The 17,012-nt window shown below is 47.0% G+C and overlaps 1 long non-coding RNA gene across 1 annotated transcript in view; it reads right to left on the reverse strand.

Annotated features, from left to right (window-relative positions):
• Positions 1-1,388: 1,388 nt before the first annotated feature.
• LOC116641285 overlaps positions 1,389-17,012 on the reverse strand; it is a 33,124-nt gene continuing 17,500 nt past the window's right edge. Inside the window, exons 2-4 of the long non-coding RNA XR_004301158.1 lie at positions 9,532-9,668; positions 3,781-3,902; positions 1,389-2,080 (exon numbers count right to left, since the gene is read on the reverse strand). This is a non-coding gene — a long non-coding RNA (uncharacterized LOC116641285). The remainder of the gene's footprint in view (positions 2,081-3,780; positions 3,903-9,531; positions 9,669-17,012) is intronic.

Below are 17,012 nucleotides of genomic sequence, written 5' to 3' on the forward strand. Positions count from 1 at the left end.
AGCTGCTACTTCAAATGAGGTGTGTCTTACCCTGAAGGCCGCGCTCTTTCCTGTCTCTTAGTTCTGTCGAGATGGACCTGGGAGATCAGACTTCCCTTGGTGGCTGGGGGGAGGGGAAGGGAGACAGAGTACCCACAGTAAGGCGGGCTCTCAGTCCATACCAGAGAAATCTCGGTCCTTTCTCATCACAGCCTTAGGAGAAAAGGATCACTGCTCCCCTTTCACCATTGAAGAAACTGAGGCCCAGAGAGGTCAAGCAACTCAGCCAAAGACACAGAGCAAGCAATTAGAGAGCGAGGAGGGGGACCCAATATGATTAGGCCCCAAGGCACAAAGTCTAGCAGGTAGATAGAAGAGGGCATTGAAGGGGTTGTAGACTGGGTTTTGCCAAGCTGGATCTGACACTGCACTGTTTACCTATAACGAATCCATATGCAGTCATACCCAGAGATCTCTCACACCACGGAACGGGAGACCCGCCACGCACATAGATCCCCCTAAAGCAGGCACGAGACGCCCAGCCAAGGTCACGTCTGAGATGATTACACCCATTGGTCCTGCGGCCAGAGGCAGCTGCACAGACGGGCCACAAACTCAGGGGTCCCTAAGGCTCTGTGCACGTTCCCCTGGGGGTGAGGGATGGGCAGAGACGCACAAAGGCATCTCAGAGGACAAGAAATGATTTTGTTAGCTACCGAAATCCTGACTGTTTTGTGAAATTTTATTTGGCCTCTGGAGAAAGAACTTGCTGTGATCTAACAAGGGCAAAAGCACAGATGTGGGGGAAAACCTCAGCTCTTAAAATGCAAAGGCTTGACGGTGCTTTCTGGAGATTGCACTGAGGTAAAGTCAATGGTAAAAGAGACATCCGTCTAGAAAGGATGAACATTTCATGAGAATCACAGGGCAGGTTTAGAGAAGACGTTTTCCTAAGTAATACGAGTGAGCTTTGAGCAACAAAGTTAGCTTTTAAGAAATGCTAGAATTCTCTTTATTACATTAGGAAGGTTTGGGATCAATAGGGAACCCACAGTGTAGTTAGGATGCGATGCACATAACAAAAACCAAAGGTGTTTAAAAATTAAATACCAAAAGTTGCAATTGTTGTCTTTACAGAATTTTCCAAACCCACTCACTTTCTATCATATCACATGATCTGCATAACCTAATATGGCAGAAGAGTAGCCAGCATTACACTTTTTATTTTTAAAGGTAGCTTTTTTGAGATATGATTCACATACCATACAGCTCACCCATTTAAAGTGTATGATCCACTGGTTTTCAGTATTCAGAGTTGTGCAAACATTACCACTATCTAATTCCAGAACATTTTTGAAAATAAACCCTGCGCCCATTATGAGTCAATCCAAATTCCCTCTTTTGCCCAGTCCCTGACAACCACTAATCTACTTTCTGTCTCTATGCATTTATGTATTCTAGATATCTCATATAAACGGAATACTATAATGTGTGATGCTGAACTGTGTCCCGTCAAATTTATATGTTGAAGTCTGAACCCCCAGCTCCTCAGAATGTGACCTTATTTGGAAATAGGGTCCTTGCAGGTGCGATTAGTTCGGCTGAGGTCGTTAGTGTAGGCCTTAATCCAACACGACTGATGACCTTATAAAAAGGGGAAATTTGGACACAGGGGGCACGCCATGTGAAGATGAGGGTAGGGATCAGGGTGATGCTTCTACAAACCAAGGAATGCCAAAGATTGCCAGCAAGCCACCAGACACTAGGCGAGGGGCAGCCAACAGGTTCTCCCTCATGGCCCCCAGAAGAAATCAACCCTGCTGACACCTTGATCTTGGACTTCCAGCCTCCAGAACCATGAGACAGTACATTTCTGTTATCAAAGCCACCCAGACTGCAATACTGTGTTAGGAAACATATGGCCTTTTGTGACTGGCTTCTTTCACTTAGTGTGCTTTCGAGGCTCACCCATGTTGTAGTAGGTAGTTCTTCATTCCCTTTTGATGACCAAAGAATACTCCATTGTATGGATTCTGTTGTAGGGACTATACCACATTTTATTTGTCCATTCATCTCTTGAGGGATTTTTGGGTTTCATTTCCTATTATGGAAAAAATGCTGCTGTTACCATTCATGTACAAGTTTTTGTGTGGACATCAATTTTCATTTCTCTTGGTTGTATACCTATATTTCTGTTTCACAGGTATGGAAGCAGGCCCCACGAGGTGACTTGCCCAAAGTTACTAGCTAGAACATGGAAGAGCTGCCCCTCTAACCTAGATGTGTTTGAGTCCAAATCAGAGCTCTTTCAACTATACTAGGCTATACACACTCACATTCGTGCAAAGACGTTCCTACATAAATGCATCGTATTGTACAAGGCATATTTGTTTGAGCCCACTGCTTTGACCAGCGTGCAGAAGTTCAGCAAAAGCAATCAAACAGACATGGCATGGTGCCGAGGGAGATAAATGAGACTTCCAAAGAATAAATAAGGGAGGACATTGATTTGAATATCACCGAGGGATAGACCAAAAAAACATTTAAGAGGGTATAAAGAGATTGGCGAACAGCAAATGGCCCAAACTTGGCCTTCAGAAGTGTGCACACAATTTCTATTGATTGCAATGAGATTTCTGGAAACAAATGCACTTTACCAGAAGCATAGTACAAAAGTCAAGGATGTTTATGTGTAGAGAGCGACATTTGAAACCTGGTCTAACCATCCGGTTACCCCCTGAGGGCGGGGGAAGCCTTCCTAAGCAAAGACACTGACGATGGGGTTAGTGCAGGAAGATTTGATTTCACCATGTGTGTGAGTGAGCAGGATCAGAAGCTATTCTGAGCGGCCTCAAAGGAAAAGCGCCAGCAATCATAAATAAAGAAGAAGTCAAGCGTGTCCAGTGGTCATATCAAATATGACATTCCTGAAGAATGTGTGAACATGGTATCTTTCAAACTGCTGCTTCTCTTTTCAAAAATAGAAAATGCCTTGTCCCAGGCAACAATAGCATTCACTACAATTGAAACCTAACGGAAGGTAAAGTCATTTGGGATGGAAAGAAAAAAAGTTGCATTTATAGAAGTGCAAGATTCAGCCATTCAGGCAACAAATATTTATTTTTGACACTCTGCCTGTCATTCTGTCCCTACTGTTCTCTAGTCCCTCATCCTGCTTCCTTTTTTTTTTCTTCTTACTTTCTTACTGCTACCTGAACATATAGAAGTATATTAATCACTTGCTTACTGCCTGTGATAGTCAATTTCATGTGTCAGCCTGGCCGGGCTATGCGGGGCTAGACATTTGGTAAAATATTCTTCTGGGTGTGTCTGTGAGAGTGTTTTTGGATGATATTAACATTTGAATCGATAGACGGAGTAAAGCAGATTGCTCTCCCTAATGCGGGTGGCCCTCATCCAATCATTAAAGAGCTGAGTCCAACAAAAGGACTGAGGAAGAGGGAACTTTACCTTCCCAGCTCCTGAGCTGGGACATTAAATTCTTCCTGCCCTCAAACTGGAACTGGCAAGATGGGCTCTCCGCTCTTCAGGTCTTTGGACTCAAGCTAGGATTATATCACTGGCTTTCCTGGGTTTCCAGCTTGCCAAATGCAGATCCTGGGACTTCTTAGCCTCCATAACTGCATGCGCTAATTCCTCAGAATAAATCTCTTGATGTAGATACACAGATACAGATATAGATATAAATATCGGTATAGATAGATCCTGTTGGTTCTGTTTCTCTGGAGAACTCTGACACATTGCCCGTCTCCCTACTGAAGTGCAAGCTCTCCCACTCACCTCGCTTCCTGATGATGCCTCCAGCCTCCTACGTCGTCTGTCTGGTTCTCCTTTCGCCTCTTCCCATACCATTTCCCACAAACGGGGCATGTCATTCTCCTGCTTAAAGTCTGAAAGGTTTCCTGTGGGGTATAGAAGGTTGTATAGTGAGAGATGTCCGGGCTCCCTGTCCTTGAGCACCTGACAGCAGGCAGCCACAGATGGAGACACTTTCAGACCCCTTCTCTGACTTAGGTGATCTCACTTGTCTCCAGGTCACCTCCTGCTCACTCCCCTGATTTCGGCATCACCCCCTTGGGTGAGAGATCCTGGTAGCCATCTTGGAGCACCTGTCAGCCGAGCTGGGCTACCTGTCCTCTTTCCTCCTCGCCTTCCTCCAAAGATTCCTACCAGCTCACACTCGGGCTCAGGCTCACCACCAGCAGATCAGCCCTGTCCCCACAGCCTAGGGAACAAGCTCAGGCATGCCTCAGCTCGCTTGCTGGTACATTGCAGGCATTCAAAGACTGGCAGTACTTAATTTTCTTAATTACAGCTTTGTTGAGATGGTAATTCTCATACCGTAAAATTCACCCTCTTAAAGTGTACAATTTGGTGATCTCTTCAAGAGTTGTGCAACCATCAATATTACCTATTTTCAAAACATTTTCATCACCCCCCAAAAACCCTGTACCCATCAGCAGTCCCTCCCTTGCCCCCCCCCCCCCCCCGCAATCCCTGGTAACCATGGATCGGCTATCCGTCTCTAAGGATTTGCCTCTTCTGGACATTTCATATAAAGAGAATCATATGGGGCGCCTGGGTGGCTCAGTCGGTTAAGCGTCTGCCTTCAGCTCAGGTCACGATCCCAGGGTCCTGGGATCAAGCCCCACATCAGGCTCTCTGCTTAGCACGGAGCCTGCTTCTATCTCTCCCTCTGCATGCCACTCCCCCCGCTTGTGCGCTCTCTCTCTCTCTGTAAAATAAATCAAAATCTTTAAAAAAAATAAAAATAAAATAAATAAAAGAGAATCATACAACATGTGGTCTTTCATGTCTGGATTCTTTAACGTCATGTTTTCAAGGTTTGTCTGTGTTCTAGCGTGTTATCAGCAATTCATTCCTTTTTATTGCCAAATGATATTCCATTCCATTCCATATGTCACATTTTGTGTGTCTATTCCTCATTTGATGGACGTTTGGGTTGTTTCTGCTTTGGGGCTATTATGAAAAATGCTTCCGTGAATATTCATGTACAAGCTTTTGAGTGCACACACATGTGGACATGGGTATATGCTAGTAACGGAATTGCTGAGTCATATGGCAACTGTGTATTTAACCATCCCAGGAAATGCCAAACTTCAAAAATGGCTGTAGCATTTTACATTCCCACCAGCAATGTGGGAGGGTTCTAATTTCTTCACATTCTCAACACTTGGCATTTTCTGCCTTCTTTGTTTTAGCCATCCTAGTTGGGGGAGCACTTAATATTAACTGTCGGGTCTGGTGTAAATTCTGGCCCAGCTTCCCTGTGGCCCATCTTTCACCATCCTGGCTCATCGTAGTCCCTAGACCTCATACTTTGCTTCCACCTAGCATCCCATGTCCTTCTCCTGGTTCCATCCCTCACCTTCTTATGCATCGAGACACCTTTGTGTCTTTGTGCCATTGTGATTGTCCCACTCCAAACTAGACAAACATCTAGAATCATGTAAGGCCACCTGCATGAAAAACATGGCTGCTCTCTGGAGCCTCAGCTGTTAGGAATGTTCTTGGCTACAGAGTCCAGCCCACATCAAGCCCAAGTACCCTTTGGGTATTGTCCTTTTAGACACCATAAAGGAAGGAGGAATTAGCTCTGATTTGGGTCATTTCAAAAAACAGTTAATGATGCATGGTGATGATGATAATATTGGGCAACATTTATTTATTCAGTGCTTACCATGGGCCTGGCACTGTGCTAAGCACTAACACATATGCTCTTTGTTAACCTTTATAACAATCTCATGAGGGGGGGTATAGTTATTCCCACTTTACTGATGTGGAAATTCTATAGAAAGGACAAGTCACTTGCTCAAGGCACACAGCATGCAAACATTGGAATATAAATCCTGGATTATCTGAGGCAGAATCCAAATGCTTAATTGGTATGCAGGGTCTCCTTCTGCTTCTGAGATGGAGTAGGTACAATCCTGCACCCCACTTCCAGACACCATAATCTGCATTAGTCTCCCATTGCCACTGTAACAAGTTAACATGAATTTAGTGGCTTAAAACAACACAGATTTAGTATCTTATAGTTCTGGAGGTCAGAGTCTTCCCTGGGCCTTAGTAGGCTAAAATAAAGATGTCAGCAGGGCCGCATTTTTTCTTGGAGGCTCTGGGGGGAAACCCATTTTCTCATCTTCTCCAGCCTCCAGAGTATTCCTCTGCCCGTGGCTCCTTCCTCCATCTTTAAAGCCAGCAATGACTGCTTGAGTCTTTCTCCCATGTTTCACTTTGACCTTCCCTTGCGCCTCTTTTGTTCAGTTATAACGATCCTTGTGGTTCCATTGGGTGCACCCAGATAATCTGGGATAGTCTCTCTCTCTTAAAATCAGTTGATTAGCAAACTTAATTCCATCTACTACCTTAATTCTCCTCTGCCATGTAACCTAATATATTCATTGGTTCCAGAATTAGGACATTAACATCTTTGGAGGCCATTATTCTGCCTACCACAGGGAGCTCAGAGTATGGGTAGGGTGACAGGCATAGATATAAATCCTTTCAGCTGAGGGGCCTCTTGGTAGAAGGAGAATGTGCCAAGTTCCCATGGCCTGCCATCAAAGCTACTCTAGCTAATAATTTCACCTGTTTTTCTCCAGGACTCTTACACCACCTTATTCATTAAACAGTCTTGCCAAAGACAACCTACAATCCCTGTGTCTTAGCGTTTTGCCTCCCCTCCCCCACTGGTTGATATCCAACATATAAGAGATTTTGGTGATTGCCTCATCTGTTGGTGATGGACATGAGGGAGGGACTCTGGGGACAGCCCCCATACCAGACAGAGATGTCTATGAAATCTGGATTCTTTCATATCCGTGAGTAGAAAGTATAGACCCATGTCAGGATAAACAACTCTGAGTTCGGGGCAAAGATACAGTAGAAAGCTGAGAGATACCACCTGTCATTAGATATTGTTACAATTTGGAGGGGGAGCTAAGTTTTGGGGAGGAGAGATGATGAACAGTTGGAGCGGAGAGGTTCTGTTCTTTGTCTTTTGTTTTTAACAATCTTTCTAGGATGACAACTTTGGATCTGAACCAGTGAAGTGCTAGGACTCTCAGATTATGGGTCTCTTTTTCATTTTGCTCACCCTGGGACCAAAAAGGGCCAAAGCTACCGGATGGGGCTCCAGGTTCATAGGCTCCACAACCCTTTACAAATGTGGTAAGAGTCCCAATACATGCAACAACATGGGTGAATCTTAAAACATGCCAAGTGAAAGAAGCCAGTCACAAAAGGCCACGTATTTATGATTCCATTTCAATGAAACCTCCAGAATAAGCGAATCTGTAGAGACAGGAAGTAGATTCATGGTTGCAGGGGCTGGAGGAGCTGAGGGAAAATGGTGAGGGACTGCTAATGGGCACAGGGTTTCTTTGTGGGGGGGTTGGAAAATATTCTGAAATTGGATAGCGGCGATGGTTGCACAGCTCTGAATATACCACTGAATTGTATGCTTCAAAAGAGTGAATTTTGTGCTGTATGAATTATATCTTACTTAAACTGTTACTTTCAAAAATGTGATAAGTGTAAAAGGCATTTGGGGACACAGGAAAGGCCTCTTAGTCAAGGGGGCTTTGAGAAAGGCTCTTCAGCAGAGATGATGCTATGGCCCTAGCTGGAAGAGGAGTGTCAGGTGACCGAAGATGGGAAGGGCATTCCACACAGAGGGAACAGCATGGATAAAGACATGGTGGGGTAAATAAGCATGGCACCCCCAGAGCTCTCCTGCTAAGGCCAGTCTGCCTGGATCTGAGGCTTCACAGATGACTGTAGTAGATAGGTGAATGGATAGATGGATGGACAGATGGATGGACAGTGGGTAGATGGATGCAGTGGCCACACAGGGACACATAATCCAATGATCTTATCCAACACTTATCTCAGTCCTTATGGAGCACTTCCTGGATGTTGGGTCATACTAGGAATTTGGAGAATGTCAGAGAAGACATGCCCCTCGGGGAGTTTGCAGTCTATTTGGAGAAAAAGTCCCAAGGGCAGAGCAAAGAGGTCAGTTATGGAGCCAAATTACTCTGCTGCTAGGGGACTTCAGAGGAGAGGGACCAATGTTACATTTAAGAGAAGAACAGAGGAACCAGAGAAGGAAGCAGAGTCAAAGAGATAGAACAGGAAGCAGCATGGGGTACCCCAGGGAGAAAAGCAGCCAGGGAACAGGTTCTCAGGACACCTACAGGGGAGCATGGCTTTCAGGGGAGAGCCCCAGCCTGGGACTTAGGAGACCTGGGTGCTTGTCCCCTTTCTTTGAGTTCCTGTGTGACTGTGGGCTAGTCACTAACCCTTTCTGTGCTCTACTTCTTCGTCTATATGTTGATGAATGTGACCTAGAAAACTTCAAAGGCCCTTCCACGAGGCTGAGTCGGTGGAGTTTGAGCCTTTAGCAAAGCAAGGGCAGAAACACCATTTCAAGTCGATGCCAGGTAGGGTGCTAGAGGAAAGAACATAATCCCTGGAGTTAGTCCTGGATTCTCATCCGGCTGCACCCCTTCTTAGACCCCTATGTCTTGTGCAAGTGCCTTAACATGCTTATCTCACAGAGTTGTGAGAATTGAAGTCAATTTAAAAAATATATGTACTATTTCTGAAGCCCTCAATATGTCAGTTTTAAAAAATGTTCATTCCTGTCCCCTGGTTTTAGTTTTGTTTAGTGCACACATTTTAGGTCTTAGTCTGCATCGTGCTCTCTTTCCCCCCCGGGGAAGCTGCAGCAGCCAGATTAACACTACATAACCCCGTTCCCTCGGCCACAGTTGATTGGACCAGAGGTGGTCACCTGACCCAAACTGGGCCAGACTGAATTTAGAATTGGGGCAGACACCAGTCAGACTCTGCTGGGTGCTTGAGACAGCAAGTGATGCATCTGAGAGTCAAGTTTGCTTGAGGAAACAGAGGGAGGGAGAGAATGAGGGAGAATGGGAGGGAGGGAGGAAAGGAGGAAGGGTTCCTTTATCATGCCTTGATTTAATTTGGCCAGCTACTAATCAAGGATGTGGTCACCTCTGATGAGATATATCCCTGAACTGGCCAGGCTGAAGGCAGGTGACATCCTGACTGATGTCACCAAGTCACAGCAGGGTCCTTCCTGTACTCTGCGCCTGACAGGGACCCCTCTGGGGAAGAGAGGGTTCAAAAGCAGACAAGAGGAAGGCCCCTGCTGAGATGGGCTGACACTGGCCAGAAATCACCTCCTCCTGGGGGGCCGGGGATTAAAGGGGATGTGTGGCTGCATTAAGGAATAGAGCTAACTGGTTCCTGTTCAGGGCTCCCATTGAGGATACCTGTGACGATAAGGAAGACAGGAATCTAAGCAACCTGACTACATTTTTGTGGAGGTGGGAATGCGCTTCAGGGTCCTGTGTTGTTCCAGTGACTAGGCTTTGGGGTGCCATCTGCCAAAGCTGTTCTCCATCCTAGGGCCCCTCCGTTGGCTCCTCCGCCTCAGCCATCCCGTGCCTTCCCCTGCCCACGAACGTCTCTCCATACCTTCATCTCATCTTCTGCTTCGCCACCGCTGCGTCTTCCTGAATCTTGGCTCCTGCTCACTGCCTTCTCTGTGTCTCTTGGCTTCTGCCTTTGCACAAACAGAGCCCTGCCTCTCTCCAGAGGCCCACTCTCAAGCCCTGAGAGAGAGAGAGAGAGAGAGAGAGAGAGAGAGAGAGAGAGATGGTGCTGGCTCCATTGGTCACTGTTCTCTGTGCTGGGGATTCGTCTGCTGCTGGCCCGCTGTGGGGTGGGGGTGGGGGGGCAGCTACCTTTCTGTCAGGTGCAAACTTTCATCCAGTGTGCAAGGGGTGGGTCACACAGGTGGCTTTCTTCTAGAAGGGGTGGTGGGCATGGCAACTCTCCGAGCATAAAACATCTCTCTCCAGTATACATGGAGAAGGAGCAAACGAGATTGTGGAGGTGGATATGCTTTTGAAAAGTATAATGGGCTGTACTGGCCCAAAATATGAATTATTGATGACATTAACAAGGCCATTAGGTCACTATTTGCGGAAGTTTTGCTTCCCTGGAACTTGTTGGCCAAGGGCCATGGTTACCAATGGCCATGGTCTTTGATTCCCAAACCCTCTCTGGGGAAGTTGCTGGAAAACCCAGCCCCTCTCCCATTAGTGCTGCTTCTTCTAGAATCCCCCTTCCCTGCTTCCCTGCTTCGGCTCTGGCCACTCAGGGCTTACAGATCTCCTTCAGGCTCCCAAAGTTTTCCCAGGTGTTTTCACTTTAGAGCTACTTCCATGGAGGACTTGGAACATTCCAACCAGCTGGGGAATCAGCTTCCTAGTCTTTCCAGCCCTGCCCACAGGGACTTGGGGGGAGGAGGTGTGGCTGTCTTAAAGCCCCCTAGTTCACATATTCTAGCCCTTGGAGAGAAGGCCTCCGCCTCTGTCAAGACCCCAAATTCCAGAGAAGGGACCTGGACTGATTTAGCTTGGGTCAGAGGTCCATACCGGGACCATCTGCTAGAGCCAAGGGCCATGTGGTACAAACACACCTCTGTGGCTGGAGAGAAGGCAACAGTGGAGGGGCTTCTTGGGAGCCAAGCAGACACTGCTGACGGTACCAACCACAGGTCCTGCTCACCAAGGAAACCGGCGCGCGTCAGAGTCTGCGCTGTGCCGTCAGATCGCCCCCCAGCATCTGAACCAGTGACCCATGCTGGCGTCCATTCACCGGACACTTTTCTGCTTCCCTGTGGAGCTTCCTGCCCACCTCACGTCCTCAGAGACAGCCTTTCCTCTTTCTCCCCTTTCTATTTATTTATTCATTTTATTTATATTTTATCTTTTTTAAAGATTTGATTTATTTGAGGGGCACCTGGGTGGCTCAGTCGTTAAGCGTCTGCCTTCGACTGGGATGGAGGCCCACATCGGGCTCCCTGCTCCGCGGGAAGCCTGCTTCTCCCTCTCCCACTCCCCCTGCTTGTGTTCCCTCTCTCGCTGTCTTTCTCTGTCAAATAAACAAATAAAATCTTAAAAAAAAAAAAAGATTTGATTTATTTGAGAGAGAGAGTACCAGCTGGGGGAGGGGCAGGGGAGAGGGAGAAGCAGGCTCCCCCCTGAGCAGGGAGCCCCACGCAGGGCTCGATCTCACAACCCTGGGATGGTGTCCTGAGCTGAAGGCAGACCCTTAACCGACTGAGCCACCCAGGCGCCCCTCCTCTCTCCTCTTTTTAATTTGAGCATTTTTCCTTTATGTCACAGGGCTGGACTCTCAGGCCCAAAATACCCTTCACTTACTGTGGAATCCGAGGAATGAAGGGTGGGGAGGGGGTAGCTTATCAGACAATTGGCCCTAGTATCTCTGAGTTCCCAGGCTGATATAAGGCTTAGGCCCCTCTTCTCCTACCTCCCTCTTTTGGTAATAGATTTACTGAGATATAGTTCACATACCATACAATTCACTCATTTAAAATGTACAATTCATTGTTTTTTTGTGTATTCTCAACAATCAATTTTCAACATCCCCCCCCAATCCCCATTAGTGTCACTCCTTTTTCCCCTTAATACCTCCCCCCAACTGTAGGCAACCCTCCTCTACATTCGGTCTCTATATATTTGCCTCTGCCGGACATTTCATTCAAGTGGAATCACACAATATGTGATGTTTTATGATTGGCTTCTTTCACTTAAGATTTTCAAGGTTCTGGCCAACAGACACATGAAGAGATGTTCAACATCACTAATCACCAGGTAAATGCAAATCAAAACCACAATAAGTTATCATCTCACACCTGTCAGAATGACTAAAATAAAAAACACAAGAAACAACAAGTGTTGGCAAGGATGTGGAGAAAAAAGAATGCTCGTGCGCTGTTGGTGGGAATGCAGACTGGTGCAGCCATCATGGAAGGTCCCTCATACAGAGGTCCCTCAAAAAACTAAAAATAGAATTACCATATGATCCAGTAACTCCACTAGAGGGAAATTTACCCAAAGAATATGAAAACACTAATTTGAAAACATATATGCACCCCTATGTTTATCGCAGCATTATTTATTTACAAGAGCCAAACTATGGAAACAACCCAAATGTCCATTGATAGATGAATGGATAAAGATGTGGTGTGTATATATATGTATATATGTGTACACACACACACACACACACACACACACACACACACACACTGGAATACTACTCAGCCATAAAAAATGAAATCTTGCCATTTGCAGCAACATGGATGGATCTAGAAGGTATAATGGATATACATAAGTGAAATAAGTCAGAGAAAGACAAATACCATATAATTTCACTCACATGTAGAATTTAAGAAACAAAACAAAGGGAAAAAATGACAAACAACAAGAAACCACAGATTCTTAACTATAGAGAACAAACTGATGGTCACCAGAGGGGAGGTAGATGGGGAGATGGGTGAACTAGGTGACATGGATTAAGAGCACACTTACTGTGATGAGCACTGAGTAACGTATAGAATGGTTGAATCACTGTATTGTACACCTGAAATGAATGTAACACTATACATTAATTATACTGGACTTTAAAAAATAAATCAATTTTTTTAAAAACTAAATTTATTAAAATAGGAAGCGGGCCAATTTGGCCTGTGGGCCATAGTTTGCCAACCACTAAGAGTCCCTCTGGCTTTAAAATATAAAAGGTTTGATGATCTGAAAAAAAAAAAAAGAAAGGAAGAAAGGAAGAAAGAAAGAAAGAAAGAAAGAAAGAAAGAAAGATTTTTGAGGTTCAGCCCTGTGATAGCAGGTACTAGGACTTTATTTTCTCTCATGGTGGAATCATATTCTGTTGTATGGATGTACTACATTTTATTTATCCATTCATCAGTTGGGTTGTTCCTACTTTGGGGCAATTATGACTAATGCTGCTATGAAGATACAAGTTCTTGTGTGGACATGTGTCTTCATTTCTCCTGGGTATGTAGCCAAGAGTGGAATTGCTAGGTCGTACAGTAGCTCTGTGTTCAACTTTTTGAAGACCTGCCAGATTGTTTTCCAAAGCAGCCCTGCCATTTTGCATTCCCATCAGTAGTGTATGAGGGCTCCAAGTTCTCTACACCTTCACTTACACTTGTGATCATTTGTCTTCTTGATGAAAGCCCTGAGGTCTTACTGCCCATCCTTGAAGGCCTTGCTCAGAAGCTCCCTCTTCAGTGATCCCTTCCTTACTCCCTGGCTTCTCTCCTTGGAGCTCCCCACCTCCCCATCATGATTCCATGGAATGGGGCATTTATAACTCAAATGATGCCATACAAGGGACTCATGGGGGTGGGGGCAGAGCCAGAACCAGCTCCCCTCTGGCATGTGGTGTGACCTGAAAAGAGATTAAGGAAAGCCCAAGCGAAACCAGATCTCCAGAAGCTGCTGTCACTAGTGGAAGTTCGGAAGTTTCCATTAGAGATGCTCCTCTGGGACAATGGGCTGGCCCTGAGCTTATTCGGGGTTCAGCTGGTTTGTAAAACAGAAATCACTTAACTCCATGTCAGAGATGCATTGTGTGTGTGCATGGACCTGTGTGTGCATATTTGGCATTCATTCCCCATTGGTCTGAAAAGAGTACTTTGATTTTTTTTTTTTAAACCATTCGTCATCCTCTCAGTCTATTTGGTTGAGGTGGGCCTGACCCCAATCCTCAGATCCAGAGGTAATGGGCTCACTGGTTGACCCATTACAGTGAATGGTTCAGGGTGGTCACATGACCCAGTCGGGGCCACTGAACGTCAGCCCTGTGAACTTTTCCTAGATGAGCCAGCAAAAACACTGGTTAGCAAAGTTAAAAAACAAGAAGCAGATATGCAAACAAAAAGCAGAAATGGGAGATTGTGTAGCCTGAGAGAGAGAGAAATGGAGTCAGAAGCAGCCTTTTCATTCCTGTGATTTCTGGTTATACTTCCGTGATATTCCCCCTTGTTTTGTAATATACCCCATTTGTAGTTGAAATTCAAGATTCAAGAATCTTTAGTCAAGATTCATTCGATTTTACATGACAGAAGCTCAAATCAAACTAGCTTAAACAAGAAAAGGGGGATTTCTGGGCTCACACGATTGGAAAACTCAGACTGAATCCACATGTGGTAGGATATAGAAGCTCAAATGACATCACAAAGAAGCTGTCTTTTTGTTTATGTTGGCTTCATTCTTAGGTTCCATGAAAACCTAAGAACAAATCCCTGAAAAAGGGCACCTCTTTCCCAATAATTCAGTAACGTCGAGCTGATTCCCGTGAGGCCCAAGATCTTCCACTGCTGGTCTCGGCCGTATACTTTCAGCCCGATGGGGAGCGGGGTACGGGGAGAGAGAAAGAGGAAGGAAGGGCATACATTTGTTTAGTATTTACCAATGTGAAGTCACTGGTAGGCCCACTCACAACCTCAACTGACCCCTTTCAAAGAAGGGTCAATCCTGTTCAAAGAACAAGCCTTTCTGTGCTTAAATATTTAAAGATGTGCAGTATTTGGGATAATGCCGAGAAGGTTGAATTGTTCTGCCTAGGAGAGTAAGAAGAGAATTTGGAAGGTTAACAGTAATAATAGTAATAACTAACATCACTGAGCCAACCCTACGCTAAGTGCTTCCCATGGATTGCTTTATGAAATCCTCACCACAAATCATATTATCTTCAACTTGTATGATCCTCATAAAAGATAAGCTTGAGGTTCAGAGAGGTTAGGTAAATCTCCTTTGATCACACAGCTGATAAGATGCAGAGCCAAGCTCACAGAGGCAGGCCCTTGCATTGAACCACTGCACTATTTTGCTTTTCAGGGAAGAGAGATGCAAATAAGGAAGATAAAGAGCCAGGACAGGCTAGGGAACTGAGTGAGGTCAAAGGGCCCATGAAAGTTCCCAGCGGTGGGGTGACCCCAGAGCTTTTAAGAACGGGATGTCCAATGATCTGTTTGAAATTGATTTAATTGTACCCCTTGAAACCATCCCCCCAACTTCCCTAAGTCGCTGTCCGCCTGCCCGCGTTACACACACACAAATACCTTCCGCAGTGGGCGTCTGGTGGACAGAGTGGAAGGTGCCCGCTGCATTCCCTGTCTCACCCAGAGCTCTGTAAAAACCAAACAGCAGGCCTGGGGCAGCAGCCCAAATCCAGACGCGAAACGAATTCAGCAGAAGCCGCAGCTCTGATGTAGAGGGGAGTGTGAAAAAGCAAACCATTCCAGAACTCTCCAAAGGATATTAAGGATATTTTTGCGTTTCCACAGGCTGTGGAATATGGATTTGAACCGGTATCTTTGAAATCGTCCGGGACTGGAGGCCCCAGCTGACAAATGGGCTGCATGCAGATGGCCAACGATGGAGGCTTAGAGAGACCCCAGACCCTGAGAGTATCAGCTCCCGTCTGCGTCCCCGTGTCTGCAGGCGGGGCTGGGGTTTGAAGATGCTGAGGCCAGTTTGTGTGGCCAGGGGTGAGCATATGTGACCTGCCAGTCCTTGGGGCTCGGTCTCAGACGTGGAACATAAACCCCGTTGTCAGAACTGGGTGTGAGGACAGACACAGACGAGCTTGTAAGGGCGGGGCGGTGGGGGGACACTAGTTCTTGCTGCCTGAGGCGGGAGGGGTCCCTGGGCCTGGCACGTGGCTGCATCTGCAGACGGGGCCCCAACTGGCTCCCGCTCTAAGGAGAGGAGAAGACAGGGGCAGGGAGCCAGGCAGAACTTGGCGAGAGGATCTGCAGAGGGAATGAGACCAGGCTGGTAAACTGATGAGGAGAAAGTCTGGAACGCTGGGCCTGAGGGGGAGGGCAGCGCCGGCTGGCCTGGGGGAGCTGCCTCAGTGGCCGCCCCGGTCAGAACAAGAGCCCAGGCTGGAGGAGGGGGAGGGCAGGAAGTGGGCAGGTGAACTTGTCCCGCTGCCCACCTGGGCAGATGCAGGCCATTAGGTTTCCCAGAGCAGCAGAGACCCATCTTGGCCACTGCCAGAGGGGGTCTGGCCCGGAGGGTGGCCAGGATCTGGCAGCCGCCAGCTCATATCCAAGTTCCTGGCGCTCTTTTTCCCATTTTCCAAAGTTGGCTTCCCCGAGGCTCCCTTCTCCTGGATGCCTCTTCTGCTCTTGTTTTTACACCGAGGCTTGTGGCATCCCCTCTCCCCTGATGACTCCCAGATTCCTGTCTTCTACCCCAGCTCTTCCCTGAGAGTCCCGGACCTCTTATCCTTCACCCCTGGATAAGCCACGGGCCCCTCAAATTCGGAGGCCCAGGCTGAACCCCTCTCTGCAGCCCTAAGTATGGGGAGCAGGGGGGAGGCAAGAGCTCCTTCCTTCACCCCATTGCTTCCCTTACCCTACGCCCACCCTCAGGGAGAGAGCTAGATCTCAGGAGTCGGGTCCCCTGACTGAGCCGCGTGAGCCAGCAGGTGGGTGCCAGGAGGAACCCGAGGTCTCCATGCCTTGTACTGGGTTCTCCCCTTCCTTCTGCATCGCCCACCGCTCTGCCTCTGCCAGCTTCCCAGCCATGCTGTAGAAGTGGTGGGCTGAGTGAGGGCCAGAGACACACTTCTGCTCACTCCCAGCTGGAAGGTCATTTGCATGACCCCCACTGCCCCCAACCTATCCCACTTGGCCCACTTAGTGTGAAGGGATCCTGAGATTTGGGTCTGGCCTTGGAGGAAGCCAACCTAGGGAGGGCTCGGAGTCAGGTGAAGGGCAGAAGTCCAACCATGTTTCCTGTAGATACGGCTCCCCCCAGACCTTGTAGGGAGGGGTGAGTGCAGAGTGAGACCTTCCTGGTCCCCCTGCCTAGTTCATTCGACAACACCTCAGTTTGTCCTTATTTCTAATCCTCTTCGTCCTTTCAAATCCGATCCCCTTTTTGGGTTCCCTTTGTCAACAGCTTATTAAGGACTTTCAGCTCGTTAGGTTACAGTTACAATTATTTTTCTAATAATGGCTACCAGCTGGGCCCCGTGAACCCTCCTAGCAGTTGGCAGACACACACCTTCCACAGCACTTTAGTCCAGTTTCTGACTTGTAGACA

Source organism: Phoca vitulina, unplaced genomic scaffold (genome assembly GCF_004348235.1).
Source record: "Phoca vitulina isolate PV1807 unplaced genomic scaffold, GSC_HSeal_1.0 scaffold21, whole genome shotgun sequence".
Classification (NCBI taxonomy): Eukaryota; Metazoa; Chordata; class Mammalia; order Carnivora; family Phocidae; genus Phoca; species Phoca vitulina.